The 18,536-nt window shown below is 39.5% G+C and overlaps 1 protein-coding gene across 2 annotated transcripts in view; it reads right to left on the reverse strand.

The window, feature by feature from the left end:
- LINGO2 (leucine rich repeat and Ig domain containing 2) overlaps window positions 1–18,536 on the reverse strand; it is a 1,366,613-nt gene that overhangs the window by 447,863 nt on the left and 900,214 nt on the right. The window lies entirely within an intron of this gene.

Genomic DNA, 18,536 nt, shown 5'->3' on the forward strand with positions numbered 1-18,536 from the left:
TAGGGTTCCGTAATACTGTCTTTACACAAACAACCAAAAATTCTAAAAACAAGATGAGAAAAACCTATGAAGATCCCACTCTGAAATAAGGTTCAACCCATCTTTCCACTACTACTGTCTACCTCAAACTTTATGCAGCTGTAGGGAGAAGGTTTGCAGAGATGTCACAGGGCTGAACATCTCCATGCAGGCTCCAGGAAGTGCCACAGCCCAGTAGCTTCATGTGTCACAAAATAGTGGAAGTTTAGGTGGCAGAGTGCTGGGCTCTGAGTTCAGAAGTGGGAGAAGTCTTGACCCTGGGTATCCTGGTGGAGAATAGGTAATGTCTGCCCTGGGAAGCCCCTACTCTCCCTGACAAAGGCTGGGATGGAGATGGGCCCTCTTAGCTCAGCCAACATATGAAGCACGGAGTCCCCATCCCACTGTCTCTCCATTTCTCGCACTCTGGAATGGCAGTGGGGACAGACCTTCCAGCTCTGTGCATGTGTAGGTGGGGTCTGGAGCCCGGGGGTGCCATGGAGGCTGCTGAGGGCCGTGAAATCCCCTGCCCCAGATGAGTGAATGGCCCTGCTCCTGGGTTACCGGCCTTTGTCTATCTCACCTACGTGTCTCTCAGCTTCAGAGTAGTTCTGGGTGAATGCAGTAGGGTATGCCTGTGTGTGCAGAGGCTTCTGATCGTGGGACTCTGTAGGATGCAGACAGAGAACTGAAAAGGAGGTGAAGTGGTGTGTGTGTGAGGGAGCCATAAGTGGTGCGGCGACCCAGGAGACTCTGACATTCCAACCCCTCAGACAGGCCTGGGGGCCTAGTGTCTCATCCTGGCCCCACCCCAGGGTCCATCCCTGCTCCAGCTCCCAGATCACAGACCTAGAAAAACCACATTTACCCCCAACACAGAGGGCCATATTAGTGAGAAGGCAAAGTGAATAAGGAAGATGAATTTCTTAACATCTTTGATAAGCTTGCACATAATAATCTATTGAACTTTTTTTTTTTTTTTTTGAGACAGAGTTTTGCTCTTTTGCCGAGGCTGGAGTGAAGTAGTGCAATCTCGGCTCACTGCAAACTCCGGCCTCTGGGTTCGAGCCATTCTTCTGCCTCAGCCTCCCAAGTGGCTGAGATGATAGTCACCCACCACCATGCCTGACTAATTTTTATATTTTTAGTAGAGACGGGGCTTTGCTATGTTGGCCAGGCTGGTCTCGAACTCCTGGCCTCAGGTGATCTACCGGCCTCGGCCTCCCAAAGAGCTAGGATTACAGGCATGAGCTATGGTGCCTGGCCCACCTATTGAATTTTTTAAAGGATGTGTTGACGGTAGGTGAAAAAGCAAGGACTAGAGAACCCCAGGCATGAGTCGGAGTCTCGTGACCTTTAATATACACGTAGCCCCAGGACTGCTCCCTGGGGAGAGGTGGTGACTTACAAGGGCCCAGCAGCTGAGCTGGGGTCACACAGCAAATCTCCCCTGGCTCCTGACGTCCTTGCTTGCCCCAGAGACCAGCAGGGGAAGATGCAGGCAGGCAGGATTTGAACACACAAGGGAGCTGGAAGTGACCTGTCCAGAATGGGCAGGGTGTGGGCAGGGCAGGAGCCGTCCCTGCTGTCTCCGTCTGCTTTCCACACAGCTTTCCCCTCTCTGGGCCCTGTCCATATGGGAAAGCAGGAGGTCTCCACAAATCAGGGACAGGAGGAGCCAGGTCTCTAGAGGGAGTTTTCTCTGCCTTGTGCCACATACAGGCGTGCAAGAGGCCCAGTTCTGGGGGCCTCATTTCAATGGTGGAGAGGCCTGTGCCAGGCAGTGCCACTGATCTAGATGACAATGGAAATGGCCCTGCCCCCAACATGTGGGACTGGCCGGCACCAGGGGTGCAGGGGGCAGTGGGCACAGTCCCCAGCCTGTGGCTTCTCCAGGGGCCAGGTCCTGTCTGGGACCCGGATAACTGAAGCAGCCTCCAAGGTGGGCCCAGCGGTGACAGCGGAGCCAGGATCAGCAGGAGCAGCTGGGACCTGGAGCGGAGAGCAGCCCCGGTCCCCCGGGAGCTCAAGAGAGTGTGGCACAGAGCTGGGACCCTGACCACTGAGGATGGGCCATGCCTGGCTGCTGCTGGGTTCCCTCAGGAAACCAAGAGGCGGGTCCTGGGATGTGGAGGAGCTGGACGTGGAGCCCACGGCTCAGGCCGAGAGAAGCGCCACAGGCAACGCTGAGAGACCAGCAAGAACACAGGAAGCCACAAGCCCTTAGCCCTTCTGCGGCTCAGCCTCCCATGACATGCAGCGAGGCCAGCAATGGAGAGACCCACAGAGACCTCCCGCAGGAACCTCACAGAGACATCTTGTACAGAGTGAGCATACTGGGACCTCTCACTGCCACAGAGAGCCACATGCAGCCTCCACAGAGACCCCACGGAGCTCTCAGAGACCTCATGGTGCCCCACAGAGACCTAACACAGAGATTCCCAGAGTCCTCACACAGGGAACCCCACAGAGGCCACACTGAGAGACCTCACTCAGTCCCACAGAGACCTCCCGCAAATGTCAGAGACCTTCCTTGGTTCTCACAGAGAGATCTCACACAGAGACCCCACAAAGACCTCAGAGACTTCACACAGTCATAAAACAGGGACCTCATGAGGAGACCCATGCAGCTCACTGCAACCTCCAGCCCCAGAAATGGCACACGGCACCCCCCACTGCCTCACAGAGACCTCTCTCAGAGTCCTCCTCACAGAGAGACCTTGCCTGGAGACCTCCCACTCTCCACAGAGACCTTGAATAGATTCCTCACACACAGGCCTCAGGTTGCTCCACACTCATTGCCCAGAAACCTCTCGCAGAGAATTCCCTCAAACATTCCACACAGAGATTTTGTGGGGCTTTCACAGGGTCCTCTCACAGGGACTTCAGATAGTCCCGTGGCGCCTCACACAGAGACCCAGCACGGAGATTTCACACAGGGACTTCCCATAGAGACCCCACAGAGACCTCTGGAAGATACCTCACACACAGACCTTCTGCAAAGGCCTCACAAGAGACAACGGGGCCCCCTCGCTGCCCCATGGAGTCCTCCCACAGAGACCTCATGTGGCCTCACAGGTCTCGCACAGAAACTGACTCGGATTTCATAGAGACTTCCCACACAGAACTCACGCAGAAACCTCACACGGAGGCTCCACAGAGACCTCACTCAGAGTTCTCACCAGGAGCCTGGCACTGAGGCCTCCCACGCAGCATCCTCGTCGTGGGTGAGATGCCCCTCACAGATACTCCTCAGAGATCTGGCCCAGAGGCTTCACAGAGACCTCACTCCATCCGTTCTTTAGGGGCCTGAGCAGCCACCTATTGACACGTCCTTCTCAGTGGATATAAAACCACTTAGCACAGTAGCAGTACAGCCGGGATATCAGTTGCACTCACTCCCCAGGAACCCTGGGACACCCAGATACTGTCAGCATTGCAATGAAGGCGGTTTTCTGCTTGGGGACATCCTCGCACTTTTTTTTTTGTAATATCGCTGCCTCTGGAAAGAATTATGGATTCCACAGGTAGGCCTGCAAAATTCTTTCTTCCACAGGTTTCCATTAGCTTGAATTCTGACCCATAATTTACAAAATTCATTTTTTTTTTAATTATTTTTTGAGATGGAGTCTTGCTCTGTCGCCCAGGCTGGAGTCCAGTGGGATGATCTTGGTTCACTGAAACCTCCACCTCCCGAGTTCAAGAGATTCTCCTGCCTCAGCCTCCTGAGTAGCTGGGATTATAGGCATGCACTACCATGCCGGGCTAATTTTTGTATTTTTAGTAGAGACGGTTTCACCATGTTGGCCATCTGGACTCGAACTCCTGACCTCAGGTGATCCATCCGCCTCGGCCTCCCAAAGTGCTGAGATTACAGGCGTGAGCCACGGTGCCCAACCAAAAATTTTTAAATGAGGAAAATATTACCAACCTTCAATGAAAGAAAATACCTTATTTGTTCAGTTTGTTATTATCCAGCCAAATTATATCAATGTCATATATTTTTTAAAGTTTGGAGGGGACAAGACTTGAATTTGAGACGCCTGACTTCTGTACTTTGAAAATATGATAAAAACCTCTAGAAAATGAACCCCAGAAATGAAACAAACCAGCAAAGAGGCATCTGGACTCACACTGGTCTCCCAGGGGACTGTGCAACTAGCACATAATTTCATACAGAATAGCTTGGATCACGTTTGCAGAGTTCATTTTATTTTTAGCAAGCTAATAATCATGCAAAGATTTTTCACAAATAGGTCAAATCTCTAGCAATATTCTTATGGTATCTCTTGGAAAAATTATACTTCTTAATAATATTATTTTATTCCTTAAAATGCTGTAATGCCCTCAAAGAGTAGTATGACACATGTTTCTAAGACATGACATAGTCCTAATGTTCCACAAACATAGCTTAAGCAGATGGGCAATTTAAAAGGATTTATTTTTTAAATAGTTCTATGAAACGTGCATTCTCTAAGATAGGCAGTAGGGATCCATTTTATATTCATTACAGGGCTAAAAAAGGAATGTTTTGAAATCTTACAAAACAAATTAATCTATGCTTGAGATATACACATAGCCTAATAAAATATATAGAGGAAGGGACACGTTACATTTGAGTGGAAGAAGGTATACATTTAATCAGCATTTGTACAATAAAAATGAATTATGAAGGGCCTCACTAATTATACATGCAGCACTTTCCAGAGGGTGCACTGTTGTAAGACTACATACTTCTCATTGCTCATAAGCAAACTGTTGTCCTTGCCTTGGTAAAATCTATTTTAACAATAGCTGTTAAAGCATATCACTAGATTATTCAACAGGATGACAGGGTCACAGTCCTTTCTCTAAGAGAGGCATAGCTGACACCAAGGCTCTTTTAGCCTATTTGTTTCAACAAGAAATCCCCTTTCTATATTCATCATAATTAAAAAGATTTAACTTAATTTTTCTACTTCCTTATAAATGTCACTGCATCATAAAATAGTGGAATCAACATGGATCTTCAGATTATATATATATGTATAAATATATGTGTATATATGTATGTATATATGTGTATATATGTGTATATATATAGTGTATATATGTGTATATATATGTGTATATATGTATATATGTGTATATATGTATATATATGTGTATATGTGTGTATATGTGTATATATATGTGTATATATGTGTATATATGTATATATGTGTATATATGTATGTATGTATATGTGTGTATATATGTGTGTGTGTGTATATATATATATATACGTATATATATAGTTTTTATTTGGAGATGGAGTCTTGCTCTGTCACCCAGGCTAGAGTGCAGTGGCATGATCTTGGCTCACTGCAAGCTCCACCTCCCGGGTTCACGCCATTCTCCTGCCTCAGCCTCCCGAGTAGCTGGGACTACAGGCGCCCACCACCATGCTCGGCTAATTTTTTGTATTTTTAGTAGAGATGGGGTTTCACCATGTCAGCCAGGATGGTCTCGATCTCCTGACCTTGTGATCGCCAGCCTCGGCCTCCCAAATTGCTGGGATTACAGGCCTGAGCCACCGCGCCTGGCATATATATATATTTTTTATTTTATTTTATTTTATTTTATTTTATTTTATTTTATTTTATTTTTTTGAGATGGAGTGTCGCTCTGTCACCCAGGCTGGAGTGCAGTGGCACGATCTTGGCTCACTGTAAGCTCCGCCTCCTGGGTTCACGCCAGGTACCCCTTAAGAATTACCTTGGAACAGGGAATGAGGGTGGCTTCCATTCTGATTCTACGGTTTGAGAAACCATGTAGCGCCCAACAGGTTCACACCTCCAGCCAGTAATTAATTGCGGCTATTTAAGAATTGAATTAAATATAATTTTTTCTTTTAATTCATATATTTTTTCAAGTGGTTACTAAGGGCCTAAGTGCATAATAAATAAAACTGTGAAATATCTCTTTTGCCATGAAAATATTACTGAGACACTAAGGGTATCATGAACTGAAAAAGTTTGAAAGCGTTTGGTCAATCCGTTAACTAGTACACATCAAACTGCTAGAATGCCAGAATGACCTTTCAAATATAGGGTAACTTACTGCAGCTTTGTATCAAACTAGCAGGCCTGGATCATTTAGTAATTGCAATTGAACTTGATTATAATATAGTGTTGTTCATTATATAATGTTGACCTACTCAAGTTTAATCCCTCTAAAATTTCATCATGACATGGGCCTTGTGAAGGATGACTTCAGAAGGAAAACAAGTTTTAAATGAATTTTTAGATTGCCTTCAACTTACATTTGAGTTTTGTCCAATATTCTTTCACCAAAGCAAAGTCTTCTTGACTCTCATTGTAATAAAATCACTACTGTGGCCTACACACGTGGCTCATTGTGTATAAAATGTTAATGCTTCTATGACTCTTGACACTGCCAATTGCTCAGTAGTGACAATGAGGAAGGATTAGTTAAAATAAATGTTTCCTAAACAAAAACAGCAAAAGTCCTTATATAAACAACACCCACATAATGTATCATGACAGCAGTCCCACTGGAATAGCCTAATTTAATTGACAAAGAAAAAGATTTATAAAAAATAACTTTGTTAGACAAAATTCTCACCAAATAATTTGGATAACTAAAGTATCTTCCACAGATTTCGGATTTATCAGAAACAAAGACCATCATTAAAAAAAAAAAAACTTTTATTTTAGGTTCAGGGGTACATGTGCAGGTTTGTTATACAGGCAAACTTGTGTCATGGGGTTTGTGGTAGAGATTATTTTGTTACCCAGGTACTAAGCCTAGTACATGGTTACTGGTCCTCCACTTCCTCCCACTCTCAATCTTCAAGTAGGCCCCACTGTCTGTTGTTCCTCTCCCAGTATCCATGTGTTCTCATCATTTAGCTCCTATTTATATGTTAGAAAATGTGGTATTTGTTCCTGCGTTGGTTTACTAAGGATAATGGCCTCCAGCTCCATCCATGTTCCCACAAAGGACATGATCTCATTCTTTTTTTATGGCTGCATAGTACTCCATGGTGTACCACATTTTCTTTATCCAGTCTATTATTGATGGGCATTTGGGTTGGTTCCATGTCTTTGCTATTGTGAATAGTGCTGCAATAAACATACATGTGCATGTGTCTTTATAGTAGAACAATTTATATTCCTTTGGGTACATATCCAGTAATGAGATTGCTGGGTCATATGGTAGCTCTCTTTTGAGATGTTTCAGGAATTGCCACGCTGCTTTCCACAATGGTGGAACTAATTTATAATCCCACCAGCAGTGTATAAGCATTCCCTTTTCTCCACAACCTCATCAGCATGTTATTTTTGATTTTTTAATAGCCATTCTGACTGGTGTGGGATCTATCTCATTATGATTTTGATTTGCATTTCTCTAACGATTAGTGATATTGAGCCTTTTTTTCATATGCTTGTCAGCCACATGTATGCCTTCTTAGAGAAGTGTCTGTTTATGTCCTTTGTATACTTTTTAATAGAGTTGCTTTTTTCTTGTAAATTTAAGTTCCTTATAGATATAGGTTATTAGACTTTTGTCAGATACATAGTTTGCAAATATTTTCTCCCATTCTGTAGGTTGTCTGTCTACTCTTGTTGATAATTTCTTTTGCTGTCAGAAGCTCTAAAGTTTAATTAGATCCCATTTGTCAATTTTTGAAAAGTGTCATTTTTTGCAGATACAAAATATGTTTTATATTCTTTCCCAAGGGCAAATAAATCTTTAAGGATATAGGATGTGAATCCATGGTTACATTTAAAAGAATAAAAATAGAACATTCCTACAAAGGATTTTATAAAATATAAAAATTTGCATTTAATTCAGCAAAAATTATTAAACCTATTATAGCTTTTATTGGATATTTAAATATTCCTAGTTCCTATGATTAAGGCCCTTGCATTTGATAAAACAAACACTAGCTAGACCCATTACGATGGGCTCTCAGGAAAGTCATCTGAATAAAAGGAAGAGATATGTAGCTCAACCCTCTTAATATATATACATACACATTGAAGTTGACCTGGCAGGGAGTGATGAATACAGACACACACACAAAACCAAGATCCATAAAGATAAGAAAAGTTGTCAATACAATCCATCAATCCATTTATCCATCCACCCATCCATTCATCCAATATTTAGCAACAGTCTACTCTGCACTAGATATCAATTTATTCATTGAAGATAAGGTCCCTTCTGTCATTGAATGTGCAGTCAAATGCACAATTTTCTTAGTGACATATTAGAATAAGCTAAGTTGTTCAATTCTGAAAATCTTAATCTCCAGACTCCACTCTGTAATTCATTAAACAAGAATCTCTAGGGTATCACCCAGGCATCATTATTATTAAAGGTGTGCAGTAATTCCAATGTGCATCCAAGGTTGAGAACCACTTCAGTGGGAAGACAGACACTGACCCTATAATTACAAATGTCCTGAGTGCTGAGTACTACTGAGAAATGTCAAGTCTCCTGTCTAGCTCAAAGATGTTTCTACTATGTTGTTACTGCCTCTCTTGAGATAATTAGCATTATCATTTATAGAAATAACCCATTAAAAAGATTTGGATGTAAAGAATGTCACTTGTTTCCAACACTTTGGAGTATAAGGTATTCTCAGAAGTATTTTAGAAGCTTTCTAGGTAAACAGGTCATAGGATTGTAGGTATAGTGAATATAAGCAGTGATTGTAATCTAATGAAGAAATATTTTCATGACAAAAATGCTGTTCACATCATATGAGTTCTGATTAAAATTGTTAAGACATATATATTTTTTTAATTTTGGCTTTTAAGGTGATACGGTACTCATACCAATAGGTTTGGGAAAGATGAGGATGTACCCTGTTGAGGTTCATTATTAATTTTGCTCTATTTTATGCTAATTATGCAAATTCATGTTAACCTATTGCTTTGGAAATATAAAGCAAATATGACATAGGCTAATAAAAACCACAAAATCCTACCAATGGCTCCCAAATTACATATCAAAATGATAGTATGTAATAGCTTTAGGTGTTCTAAAACTTCATAAATTTTTATGTGATTTTCCTTCTCAATTCTTTCAAGTCTCAAATGTAGAAATCTTCAAACAGTAGGAGTTAAGGTGAAATTTCAAAGTTCAGGCTCGAGACACATGGGGTGAAATAAGTTTTTTAAACAATATTGTCAAAGCTATTTTTGTTACTTTAACTATCCCCATCCCCTTAAACACAATAGAACAATCCTGTACACATTTTTTCTCCTTGTTTGACAAATAGTTATGCATTATAAAACATTTTCATAGCTGTTTTTACCAATTTGTTCTACTGTATGTAAGTTCACACTGAAAATTCTTTTAATATAACTTCATACCTATCATCTCTTAATTCACAATAAATTTGATAGGAGGTATGTTGTTGTCAGCAGCTAAGAGCAGCCAAATAAAACCTAATGATATCATATAAAAATAAAATAAAACCCAGACTTGATCAGCTTGCTGTTGTGCATTGCTGAATTTGTACTGCAAACTGGAGCCTTTGAGTGCAGCAGCTTTTATCATGATTTGACACATTTTAAAAGAAATGTGCTCACTTATTAAAGGTGCTAAGAAACCTACCCAAAACATTCTAAAACTAAGTCTAATAGAAAGAGAAATTCATTCTAACTTTAGTCCAGAGAACATTCATCTTTTAAACATATCAGTCTAATAGACATCTATAATTCTACTTACCTGTCTTAACCATCTATTTTTTTTCTTCATTGCCCCAGGTTGTATTACAAATCTCAGAAGCCAAATCTGTCTCTGTTTCTCTGTCTCTGTCTCTGTCTCTGTCTCTCTCTCTCTCTCTCTCTGTGTGTGTGTGTGTGTGTGTGTGTGTGTGTGTGTGTGTGTGCATTGCTTTGGAAAAGTTTTTTTCCCCAAAAATAACATTTGCCCCCTAAAGTGCTGAACATTTTTGTATTCTGTAACTAAATGTGTTAGACACCAGCTGAAACACACATATATTTCCACTTCTAAGATAACAACAAAAGCTTTCTCGAGAACAAGTGAAGATGGGTCTGCAAATAATATATGGATCCTTTCTCACTTTACAGGTGGACAGAGATCCCTAGAGATTTCTCTGTACTTCTCTGGAACTTGGTTCTGCATGCTGATCAGCAGGCTCCAGGAGGGTTCACAGTGAAGGATCGAAACCGTAGGCTAAGAGAGATTGCTTTTGTGTAGTATCTGCACGTAATACTCACACTGTACTCTTTGGGAAATGTGACTTGCATTAAGGTATGTGTATGTGTGCATACAGAAGAAACATCTATCACCAGAGGTTTGATTTATTGTTGCCAGCATGAGTATCATCATGCTACACAAATGTGCAAGAAAACCTTAAACTGCCCCAGGTGATGTTGGCTTGAAAGAGAGTGATAAACATGAACTGAGAGATTATGTGATTTGCAGATTCCCAGGATATTACAATGATGCTTATAGCATTTAGTTAGATATTTAATCACTTCTAGTGTCTATACAGAGCTATTGATCTAGAAATAGATTATGGAATTATCTCCAGAAGAAAGCAATCAATTGTGAATACTTCATCCATGCAGTTGCTAAAGTGTCTTAATTGTCATACAACTGCCACAAAGATATTTGCTTCTGGCTATTATAAACTAAGCATGCATCAAAGTGGTCCAATATACATTACAGATTTAAAGATTTTTTTTAAAAAAATCATTGAATATCATGATGTTCCTCTAGTTCCAAGCAGGTATATTTCTCAATCATTTCTCCCTTTGTATTTTGAAAGACATGACTTCCTAGGTTTGTAGACCCATACCCATGAGATATTGTAACATGTATAAACTCAATCCTCATGAACAGACACTTCTCAAAAGAAGACAATTATGCAGCCAAAAAACACATGAAAAAATGCTCATCATCACTGGCCATCAGAGAAATGCAAATCAAAACCACAGTGAGATACCATCTCACACCAGTTAGAATAGCCATCATTAAAAAGTCAGGAAACAACAGGTGCTGGAGAGGACGTGGAGAAATAGGAACACTTTGACACTGTTGGTGGGACTGTCAACTAGTTCAACCATTGTGGAAGTCAGTGTGGCGATTCCTCAGGGATCTAGAACTAGAAATACCATCTGACCCAGCCATCCCATTACTGGGTATATACCCAAAGGACTATAAATCATGCTGCTATAAAGACACATGCACACGTATGTTTATTGCGGCACTATTCACAATAGCAAAGACGTGGAACCAACCCAAATGTCCAACAACGATAGACTGGATTAAGAAAATGTGGCACATATACACCATGGAATACTATGCAGCCGTAAAAAATGATGAGTTCATGTCCTTTGTAGGGACATGGATGAAACTGGAAAACATCATTCTTAGTAAACTATTGCAAGGACAAAAAACCAAACACCGCATGTTCTCACTCATAGGTGGGAATTGAACAATGAGAACTCATGGACACAGGAAGGGGAACATCACACTCCGGGGACTGTTGTGGGGTTGGGGGAGGGGGGAGGGACAGCATTAGGAGATATACCTAACGCTAAATGACGAGTTGATGGGTGCAGCAAAACAACATGGCACATGGATACATATGTAACAAACCTGCACACTGTGCACATGTACCCTAAAACCTAAAGTATAATAATAAAAATAAATAAATAAATAAAATAAAATAAAAAAAGAAGAAAAAAAACCTCAATCCTCAAAACTCACTTATTAGATATTGTTCTTTCTGGCAGCTACAGAAACTGTCTCTGGGAAAGTTGAATGAGTGCCTTATAGTCATTCTGTTCGTCAGTAGCAACAAGGCACAAACTCCAGGTCAATCTGTTTTATCATAAAATTGCTGCTTTTAACCACTGTACCATGTAGCTGTTTCTTCATGGAAAAAATTTTAGGTTAGATAAGAACTTCCACAATCCTAAGCAAAACGTTTCAGTTGTAAGGAAATTGAGACATCACTTAATCAAATGTTCTACCACCTGAATTATCCCTTTTACCATATTTCTAAATGATAATCACCCAGTCTCTGCCTGAATTATCCCCATGACAGGTGGTCACTTCTCCACTGTCAGACAGCTTTAATTATCAGAAAGCGCATCCTTCTATTGAGCAGAAATCTTGCCTCCCAGAAGCTCTTACCATTGGATCCTATTTCTAACCTCTGGAGAGATACTACACAAGTTTACTTCCTCCTCCACTGAGTGATGATGTTATTTCTTAGAACAGAAATATGGGGTGGGGTAAAAACTGCTCTGCGAATTTTAAAAGGGCTACCCACGTACTTCAAAGTAAAAATGTTTATTAATTATTTAAATATACATATCTAGGCTCCTATGCAATCAATTTCACTAAATGAATGTGGCATTAATGCATTCAAGAATAGAATATATTAATATCATTTGTTGTAATCTATCCCAGCAGCAGAGATCATGGTGAGCAATTGGGATGGCCAATAGTTAAAACAGATAAAATATATCTAGCTTTCTAATTTATGGTTCTTTCGGGTTTGCAAAGTGAGTTAAGCATACTTATTCTATAGGCTTAAAATTAACCATCTGCCAAATGAGAACAGCTGGAAAATACAACCTTTTATTAGTTAAACCTCTAAAAGTCTTTCAGATACAGAAATAAAGCCCCTCCCAAAAAAGAAAGGACCAATACTTCTTGATCTTTTTAGGGATACAATTCTATTATATGGTCTATGTTGTGACTAATTTGGAGCAAACATTTAGTGCAGAATTAATTATATAAATTATGTATAACACTCATCATAGACATGTTGGTTTTTCTATATGACAAATATTCACCCCAAAATATAATCCTAAATTTGTTGTGTTTTTAAAGTGAGACATATCTTTGATTAGAAACAACTATAACCATATAGTATAAGCAAGAATTGGGGTATAGATAGTCTATGGAAACATTTTTACTTAGATAATGATATTTTTACCCAGAACAAATGAAAAGCAGAAATGTGGTAAATTATATTTCAACTATTAATGAGGCATCATTTTTCTTGTATTCTATAGAATCACTAACAGGTTCAGTGCTAATTTTAATTTTCTGTTAAAGTTTTTATAAACATCAGAGTGAAAAAGAGTGGGAAACTTATCATGGAGCATTAATTCTACAAATTTTGTGCATGGATTTTTCATTCATTGTTCCTAGCACCTAGTAGGGAATCAATACATATTAGCTACATTGATCAAATCAATTAATTAAATCAAATAAATCCAACAATTTAAAAAATGCATACACATTCCTGGGTTAGAAAAGGGTAACTTAATTAAGACTTTAAAAAGTTATAGGTATTTTATTGTTTTAAAATCTAGACTAATTTCATAAAAAGAGTAGATCCAGAATGATTCATTTTTCTCTCTATCTAGACTATTATAACTACAACAAAACTATTTTATAATTTTTAGCTTGTAAAACAGGTTAGTAATAACCATAACAGTAAAACTTATTGAGTTGTTACTATGTGTCCGGCACTATTTTAATTGATTTACTTTAATTAACTAATTTAAATCTATGAAGAACGTAATTATTATTGTTTCCAATTCTAGATGGGAAAACTGAAGCCCATGAAGTTAAGTTACATCTCCAGGTCACAGCTAGTAAGTAAATTCTAATCAAGGAAGCCTGGCGCCAGGATTCACCTCAGCCACTGAGCAATATCTCCTGTCATATATTACAGTGCCTAGCTCATAGCGGACTCTAAATCATTATTTTTTAATTGATCAGTCACAAATGGAAAGAATAATTCATGAGATACTGTGCTGAAGATCTGATGAACTGTAACCAACCCCTTTTCCACAGGTCTCAGGATGACAGCCCTTAAGTAAGGCAGCTCAGAATTCAGATATACCTTAGTTTTTACCCTGACTGGGGAAGAAAAGAGTTGAGTCCATGACCTCTGGAACCAGGCATATGGGCCACAGGCAGAAAATGGAACTTCTCTGTGCTGCAGTTTCCTCATTTATGAAATGGGGATTATAGTGATGAAGGTGGTGGTGGCAGTGGTACCCAGGCCACAGGGTTGATGTGAAGCACTACATACCTGGCACTTAGTAAACATTCTACAGGTCTTATTGTCATGATTACAGCTCAACTTCTTTGCCAGACTTCCTTCTTAGTAGACAACTGCTAGAGGCTAGAAAATCTTTTTATTCATTCAAAAAAATAGGTTATTTGGGCTGATTTGCCTGTCTTGTAAAGGTTGAATCCAATTGCTGCTAAGGGGGAATCTGTGTGAGTCTGTTCATTCTCATTAGCTGTTGTCAAGGCTTGATAACTCCAGATTGTTTTCAGACACCAGAGAGAGTGAGGAGAATCACAAGATGCAAATTTCCTTGTGCAAGATGCCCTTGAAAATCAGCAGTTTTGCTGTCTGTTTCCTTTACCTAACCCAAACTTCTACTTACAAAAGAATCGACTGCAAAGAGGACATCTGTACCTCTCACGGTCTTGGACAGGGGATGAACAAAAGGCTCTTCGCTTTGCAATGTGGGGGAGAACTGAGGAGAAAGTCCCCTGAGTTCCTGTCAGAGCTAGTCACAACAGCTTCATTTTTTCATTTTAACCCTCACTGGATGCATACAGTGAATAGAATCTGGGACTAGATATCCGGAGCATACTATACTCTCTACTTCTATACAGCATAATTTCTGGATCAAATTAACATCAACCTTCTTGATTGCCAAACACAAAACAAACAAAAAGAAAACATTGGTCCCAGAGTAATACCATTTCCTGTCCCCACACACACCACACACATGCCTGCCCTAACCCTGGCCGTAAAATTACAAAAATACATGAACCTATTTGTTTTCTAACTGTACAATCCAAAATATATTTTTAGCATGATATTCTTTTCATCTCAATCACTATCATTTGGGTGACAGAATGCAAATAAATTTATGAAGCATACCACAAAATTAACATTTAAAAGAGAAACAAATAAGCAGCTGTTTTTTCCACCAAGTCCCTTTAGAATCCACTGAGAAACAAGACACAGTTACATACCCAATGTGTATAGTGAAGACGTTGAGACACTGAGCATCTTCAGCAGTGGCTGACTGCTTAATGCACAACACTTTTGTTTAGCCAAATTGCTTGACTTCGCAGGCATGCTTCCCTCTCAGAAAGATATTACATATGATGGTGACCTTCCAAAATCAGTCCATAAGCACCAGTTTACCCTAGGGGCTGAGGCAGTGAGGTACAGCTGCAAGTAAATGACTGTAGAGATCGGGGTGTGAATTCTGCTTCTAGCCCTGGCTACTCATGTGGATTGAGGTTAATTACTTAATCTCTTTGAGCTTCAGTAAGATTATCTATAGAGCATGTACACTAAAATTTTCCCCTAGAGTTCTGGAAGGTAAGAGATCATGGTTGTAAAGTACTTAGTGCAATTCTTAGTATATGGTATGAGCTCACAAAATGGTAGCCATTAATGTACCCACTAAATAGTGCATATAATGTATTATTTTCTTACATAAGGCAGTGCTTTTGTTAAAATGAGAAAAATGAATTTCAAAATTCACTTTCAGATGCTAGAGCACTATTCCTTTAAACCGTCAGCCACAAAAAGGACTCCATCTTTCATGATAGCCCTAAACTTTGCTTTCGGTAGAGGTAGTTGGGGATTAGAAGAGCATCTGATACATCAAGGAACCTATACCTGCAAAGTATAATTTAACTTATACCTGAAAAGTACTATTTTCCCTTACCAGTGTGCTTTAAGCTTAGAATATTTGCACATACAAACTGCCCCATGTCTTTCAGCTTTTTAGGATCATTCTTTTTTAAAATTTTCTAAGAATCTGCTCTAAAACTCCTTTCTGCATGATCTTAAAAGCCTAGTGCCCTCCACAATATTTTCGAAAGCACTAAAGAGACACATATTCTCCTGTCCTTCTCCTCAAAGATGCCTGAAACCGCAGATAGTACCAAACCATGTATATGCCATTTTCCTTATACATGCATACCTATGATAATGTTTAATTGTATTCCTTTTAACATTCCTTTAATCATATTCTTTTTCATATATTCCTGCTTCCCTTACACAGTCTCACCTATAGATGCTGCCTGCTTCCTGCCCCATCTTGCCCTCTATACTGGCCACCACTTCTCTTCTTCTATTCTTGAGTATGACCTCCAAACACAACTCAGAATATATAGGAGTAACTCAGGAGAAGACACAAAATGGCACAAAAAACAACTACATTTAAAAACAATAGTCCCCCCTTATTTGTGGTTTAGTTTTCCATTGTTTCAGTTACCCATGGTCAACAGCTGTCCAAAAATATTAAATGGAAAAATCCAGACATAAGCAATTAATACATTTTAAACTGTGGGCCATTCGGCTCCGTCCAAACTGGGATGTGAATTATCTCTTTGTCCAGTGGATCCACACTGTGCTACCTGCCTGTTAGTCATTTAGTAGCTGTTTTGCTTCAGATAAACTGTTGAGGTAAAGCAGTTCTTGTACTGAAGTAATGCTTATTTTACTTAATAAGCGGCCCCAAAGTGCAAGAGTAGTGATGATGGTATGTCATTATAATTAATATTTAATTATTAGCTATTGTTGTTCATCTCTTACTTGCCTAATTTATGAATTAAACTTTTTCATAGGTATGTATGTATAGGGAAAAACGTAGAGTTCAATATTATCTGTGGCCAGGCATCCACTGGGGGTCTTAGAACACATCTCTTGCAGACAAAGGGAGACTACTGTATTAGACATCTGATTTTAAACTTCTTCTGATGGGCAATGTGCTCTGATATTTTTCATCTTTATCCTATTCTATTTCATTTTATTCTACTGTATTTTAAAAATGCTGGGGCTACTACCAGATTACACAATTCCCTAATGAGTCATGACCTGAGATTTAACACACCTAATCTATCTGGAGCAGTCAGAAGTCACAGCAAAGGGCCTTGATTTTTAAACACAAAAAAGGCTATTTGTCTCTAAAAATTCATATGGGTCTTTTTGCAGATTGTGAAACCTAGATGTTCATTTAATTAATTAATCATTTGCTGTTCATTTAATTAATTAATTAATCATTTAATTAATATGTTTTTTGCAGATTGTGAAACCTAGATGTTCATTTAATTAATTAATTAATCATTTAATTAATATGTTTTTTCATCTTTGTGACATGTAATATTTCATTTCGTTTACTTTTTATAGCAACTTTATTATAAGTTAGGTTTAACAGACATTTTATAGCAACTTTATAAGTTAGGTTTAACAGACATTTACAAGTTTCTCCATCTTTTAAAGATGAAGACACTGAATCTCAGGTTGAGTGATTTTCTAAGGTCACACAGATGGTAATTGTTTCTGCTTTGAAAGCCAGACTCATTTATATCTATGCCTGCTGCATCACATAGGCCATTGTTTCTCCAAGTGTGGTAGAGTACTGTCTGAGTCTGAATTTCCTAGGTGCATAATGCTTGCTAAAACATACAGATTCCTGGCTCCACCTTGATCTAGAGGATCAGAATATCTAAAGCTGGACATGGAAATATGCAATTTCAAAAAGGTTCACAGGGAACCAATATAGGCCAAACTAGGTTTATCATTTCCCTTTAATGGTGTAAATTGTGTGTGTGTGTGTGTGTGTGTGTGCGTGTGTGTGTGTTTGAGAGAGAGAGACAGAGGACTTCTGAAAGCTTAAAGATTTCACTGTTTTGCTTCAAAAGGATTTGAGAGAACCCAGAAGTCAAATACAAATAAAATTATACAATTATAGATAAACCAAGAACAAAGATTGAGTAACAGGAGAATCAAAAGAAAAGGGGAACTTAGCCTAGAAGAAAAGTTATTTGGCTTTTCTTTTTTTTTTTTTTTTGAGACTGAGTTTCACTCTTTTTGCCCAGGCTGGAGTGCAATGGCATGATCTCAGCTCACTGCAACCTCCGCCTCCCGGGTTCAAGCAATTCTCCAGCTTCGTCCTCTGGAGTAGCTGGGATTACAGGCATGTGTCACCACATTTGGCTAATTTTGTATTTTTAGTAGAGACGGGGTTTCTCCACGTTGGTCAGGCTGGTCTCGAACTCCCAACCTCAGGTGATCCGCCCGCCTCAGCCTCCAAAGTGCAGGGATTACAGGTGTGAGCCACCATGCCCGAGCCAGTAAAGTTATTTGACTTTGACTTGGACTCTAATTCTTCTAGCAGTCAAGATACAAATAAAACAGTATTTTGAAAAGTGTTTTATTCTAACAAGATTAATTTGGTTCTAATTCTCCCAGCATCTAAGCAAAAGAAAAAATAGATGTCTGTTGCATTTTTATTTTCTGAGTAAGAACTTAAGGGAACTGCTTATACATATGGTCAAAGTGTAGAGTGTGAAAATCTTCATGTCTCTTCCCCTTCTCCAGCATAATCACTTATTATAATAACATCAATTGAGTATCTACGGCAGGCCTAAACAAGATTATCCTATTTAATATTTATAAACCCCTCAGGATGCATCCT

This window comes from Nomascus leucogenys, chromosome 22a (genome assembly GCF_006542625.1).
Source record: "Nomascus leucogenys isolate Asia chromosome 22a, Asia_NLE_v1, whole genome shotgun sequence".
NCBI classification, from domain to species: domain Eukaryota; kingdom Metazoa; phylum Chordata; class Mammalia; order Primates; family Hylobatidae; genus Nomascus; species Nomascus leucogenys.